Here is a 5,324-nt window from a genome sequence, read left to right as displayed (position 1 = left end):
GATTTTTTGAGAAGATCAATAAAACTGACAAACCCTTAGCTATACTAACAAAGAAAAAAGGAGAGAAGATGCAAATAAGTAAAATCAGAAATGAGAAGGGGGAAGTTACAACTCACCCCACAGAAATAAAAAGGATCATACGAGGATATTATGAGAAACCATATGCCAACAAACTAGACAATCTAGATGAAATGGACAAATTCCTAGAAATGCACAACCTACATTAACACTACAAGAAATACAAGAACTTAACAAACCAATCACATTTAAAGAGATTGAACCCATCATCAAATATCTCCCAACACCATTGACTACGGGGTGCAGTGATGTTCAGAGATGTACTTACTGGGTGCAATGGATGTCTCACGATGATGGGAGAGAGTGTTGCTGTGGGGGGAGTGGGGGTGGGGGCGGTGGGGTTGATTGGGACCTCGTATTTTTTGAATGTAATTCGTAAAAATAAACAATTTTAATTAAAAATTTAAAAAATTAAAAAAAAAAAACTCCCAACAAAGAAAAGTCCAGGACCAGATGGCTTCACAGGTGAATTCTACCAAGCATTTTGAAAAGAATTAACAGCAGTCCTGTTTAAACTCTTCCAAAAAATTGAAGAGAGAAAATTACCCAACACATTTTATGAAGTCAATTTCACCCTAATAACAAGAGCCAGATAAAGACACTACCAGAAAAGAAAATTACAGACCAATCTTTCTAATGAACATAGTTGCAAAAATTCTCAACAAAATACTTGCAAATCAAATCCAACAGCATATCAAAAGAATTATACATCATGACCAAGTGGGATTTACTTCTGGTATGCAAGGCTGGTTTAACCTAAGAAAATCAATCAATGTAGTACACCACATTAACAAATTGAGGGGGGATAAAACCACATGATCATCTCAATTAATGAAGAAAAGGCACCCAATGAAATTCAGCATCCTTTCTTGGTAAAATTACTTTGAAAGATTGCAATAGAAGGAAAATTCCTCAATATGATAAAAGGCATATACAAAAAACCCACAGCAAACATCATACTCAATTGGTAAAGTTTGAAAGCTTTCCCTCTAAGACCAGGAACAAGACAAGGATGTACTAGAAATTCTAGCTAGAGCAATTAGACAAGAAAATATAATTAAAGGCATCCAAATAGGAAAAGAGGAAGTAAAACTCTTACTATTTGCAAATGACATGATCCTATATTTAGAAAATTCTGAAATGTCTACAACAAAGCTACTTGAAGTAATAAATGACTTCAGTAAAGTGGCAGGATACAAGATCAGCATGCAAAAATCAGTAATGCTTTTGTGTACTAGTATTGAACAATCTGAGGAGGAAATAAGGGGGGAAATTCCATTTACAATAGCAACAAAAAGATTCAAATACCTAGGAATCAATTTAACCAAAGAAGTACAGGACCTAACATGCAGAAAACTACAAAACAGTATTAAAAGAAATCAGTGAAGACCTAAACAAATGGAAAGACATTCTATGTTAATGGATTGGAAGACTAAATATCATGGAGATGTCAATCCTACCCAAACTGATTTATAGATTCAATGCAATACCAATAAAAATCCCAACAGCCTACTTTACAGAAATAGAAAAGGCAATTACAAAATTCACTTGGAAGGGAAAGTGCACCCAAATAGCCAAAAAGCATTCCAAAAATGAAGAGCAACATGGGAGGAATTTCACAGCCTGGTCTTGAAACATAGTACAAAGCTACAGTGGTCAAAACAGCATGGTATTGGCATAACGATACACACATCGATCAGTGGCATAGAACTGAGAGTTCAGAAACAAACTCTCACCTCTATGGTCAACTAGTTTTTGACAAACCTACCAAGTCCATGTTAACAGGAAGAAACAGTCACTTCAACAAATGGTGCTGGGAGAACTGCTTATTTATAACCAAAAGAATGAAAGAGGACCCCTATCTCATACCCTATAGAAAAATAAACTCAAAATGAATCAAAGACCTAAATATAAAAGCCAGGACCTTATTTATTTCTCTCCCCTTCCCCCCCACCCCGTTGTCTGTTCTCTGTGTCTATTTGCTGCGTCTTCTTCTTTGTCCGCTTCTGTTGTTGTCAGCAGCACAGGAATCTGTGTTTCTTTTGTTGCATCATCATGTTGTATCAGCTCTCCATGTGTACGGAACCATTCCTGGTCAGGTTGCACTTTCTTTCGCCCTGGGTGGCTCTCCTTACAGGGCACACTCCTTGTGCGTGGGGCTCTCCTACGTGGGGGACACCCCTGCGTGGCAGGGCACTCCTTGTGCGCATCAGCACTGCACATGGACCAGCTGCATACGCGTCAAGGAGGCCCAGGGTTTGAACCGTGGACCTCCCATGTGGTAGACGGACGCCCTAACCACTGGGCCAAGTCTGCTCCCCTCAGTATGTTTTTAATGATATATGAAGAAGTGAGCATCTACACCTACCAAGGGGAAAAGCAATCTGGCATTGTCCCTAACTCAGCTGTGATACTGTACAAGCCATGATGATCAGAAGAAGGGGTCATCTGGAGGGGCATTTCATACAGTGACCAGAGCCCAAAGACCACCCTCCTTGAGTATAAATAAACCTTAAAACAGCTTTTACTCCCAGTTTGGAAGCACTCATGCCAGTCAAGATTCCCAGAACCCCAGGAGCTGGGTTGGAGGATGGAAGGCCCAACATGTTCACTCCGAGGGACTATTTCTAGATTAAGGTGAGGTGGCAGGCCCAAGGTCAGAAAGGTCCAGACCAGTACATTGGGAGCAGATGGACTGCCTGGTCAGGCACCTTTGGGCCTGGCTGCTCGACCTACACTGTATACTCAGTGCCTTTGCCTCCTGACCATGAATTCCTCGCATTGCAGCTTTGCCTCTGCCTCCCCAATAGAGTACTCTGAGATATAGGTAGAACCGAAAGATGAAGAGGAGAGCTTATGCTGAGAAAGCAGGTATAGCCGCAGTGAAGAGTGACGACAGTCCTCTGAGGCCTCCAACACTATGGCTACAGTACCACTATGCCCATGAAAGGTGCATGCAGGGCCCTCAAGGGGTCTCAGAGAGCTCTGCACCTTCCACCCCCAGACAGGCAAGGGACCTACCCAGCCCTGGAACCTTCAGGATCAGGGCTTGGATGCAAAGAATCTCCACTGAGCACACATGCACCAAGCACCAAGAGATGAAAGTGATGCCACACACTCATTGATCTACCCAACAAATATTTACTGGGCACCTACAAGTCCCTGCTCTCACAAAGCTTACCTTCTAGTGGGCAAGACTGAAAACAAGCACATAACCAAATAAACGATGCCCTTTCAGACAGTGGCGCTTTCTGACTAAGAAAACTAAGCAGGAGCAGCGGGAGATAGAAAGTGATGTGGGAATGCAAGCTGCTGATAAGGTGGTTGGGAAAGGTCTCTCCCAGGAGGTGACAACAGAGTAGAGGCCTGAAGGATGAGAAGCAGCAATCCGTGTAAAAATGGGCAAAGAACATTCTACACAGAGAGAGCCACAGAGTGAGTGAGGCTCTGAGCAGGACCCAGCTTGGCATGTTCAAAGAACATCATGAAGATCAGTGTGGCTGGAGCCAAGTTAGCAAGGGCACAAGGGCTGGAGGTCAGGTGGGGCGGTAGGAGCAGGTAGACTGCCCAGCGGCCTGCGGGCCGTGGAAGGACGTTGGATTTCATTCTAACTGTGAGGTAAACCATTAGATGACTTTACAGAAGGCTGCTGTGTGGAAAGTAGCCTGGAAGGGGAAGAACTTAAGCAGTAATATTAGTTAAGAGGGCTATTATGATAGGGAGGAGGCAGGGGGGAGGGCAGAAGGAAGGAAGGGCATATACACTCTGCCGGTCCCACATTCCTTGCCTGGCCCAGACCCGGGTCTCTGAGAAAGGGACAGGGATAGGTGGAAACAAGATCCCTGTTAAAGAGATTTGTCTGACAATCCAGTGCAGTTAATCCTTGCATGCCCATAGTTTTTAAAAAAAGAAAAGAAAAAAAGTGAAGAAATTAAAGTTTGAGTAACTAGAGAGTTGCCTGCAAAAAAATGAACAGATTCAAAAAACTCAAACTATTTCTAGAACAGTATCCGACCAGGCTGCTCATTACAGCATGTCTGTGCTGTGCAATCCATAACTCATACAGAGACAATGAAAATAAAGTGGTTGCAGATCTAGGATGTGTTGTGAGTGCTTAGCATCAGAACTGCAATATAAGGAGCAGGACTGTATGGGAGATGACATAGATGAAGATGCATTGGAAATATTTAATAGGAATGTGGAAGAGTTTGAGTTAACAAATATTGACATGGTTCTATGTACTGTGGGCTCATTATCTAACAAAATGTTCAAGCTGTTTGATACAGTAATTACGAATTCTTCCTTTGGAGCAAAAAATAATAAAGGGACAGATATGGCTTTTCTGAAGACTGCTTAGGAAATGGCAAGACCAGCAGTATATACTTTACATAAATCCTCAACTAGAGAACATATTCAAATGAAAGTTGCAGAATGGAAAATTAAGGTAGATATCATTGCAGAGCTGAGATATGACCTTCTAGCATCATACAAATTTCATAAAAAGAAATCAGTGGACATTGAAGTGGACCTAATTCAACTTTCTTTTTTAAACCTCCAAAGATCTTAAAATCTAATTAAAATGAATAAAAAATTTGTTTGCTAAAAAAAAATCCAACAACTAGAGAGCTATTACAGCTGTCAAAGTAGATGATGGTGGCTTGGAAGAGGGTGGCAATGCTGGATACTGAAATGTTGTTGGGATTCTGCATGCATATAGTTTTATAATTTTTTAAAGATTTATTGTATTTATTATTTTCCCCAACCCCCTCTTTGTTTGCACTTGCTATGCTTGTTTGTCTTCCTTGTTTCTTTTTTTAAAAGATTTATTTTTTCCCCCTTCCTCTCCTCCCACCCTGCTGTTTTTACTGTCTGTGTTGTCTTCTCATTTTCTCTCCTCTAGGATTCGCTGGGGTTTGATCCTGGAGACCTCTGATGGGAAGAGAGGTTCTGTCAGCTCTGCCACCACAGTTCCTGGTTTCTGTGGTGATTCACCTTGATTCTCCCCTTGTCTCTCTTCTGATGTGTCATCATCTTGCTGCAGGACTCACTTGCGCAGGGCACTGGCTCACCACACGGGCACTCGTGTGGGCACTGGCTTGCTGTACAGGCACACTTTCTCTTTTTCTTTTTCACCAGGCCCCAGGGATTGAACCCAGGTCCTCCCATATGGTAGGCAGAAGCTCTATCAGTTGAGCCACATCTGCCTCCCCTCCTTTTTTCTTTAGGAAGCATTGGGAACTGAACCC

The 5,324-nt window shown here is 42.1% G+C and overlaps 1 pseudogene; it reads left to right on the top strand.

Annotated features, from left to right (window-relative positions):
- The first annotated feature begins 2,918 nt into the window (after positions 1-2,918).
- LOC101446212 (rRNA N(6)-adenosine-methyltransferase METTL5 pseudogene) lies at positions 2,919-4,645 on the top strand (annotated as a pseudogene).
- The last annotated feature ends 679 nt before the right edge of the window (positions 4,646-5,324 follow it).

This window comes from Dasypus novemcinctus, chromosome 8 (genome assembly GCF_030445035.2).
Source record: "Dasypus novemcinctus isolate mDasNov1 chromosome 8, mDasNov1.1.hap2, whole genome shotgun sequence".
Taxonomy (NCBI): Eukaryota; Metazoa; Chordata; class Mammalia; order Cingulata; family Dasypodidae; genus Dasypus; species Dasypus novemcinctus.
Note: the sequence above shows the minus strand (reverse complement) of the source record. Positions and strands in the feature narration are given on the sequence as shown.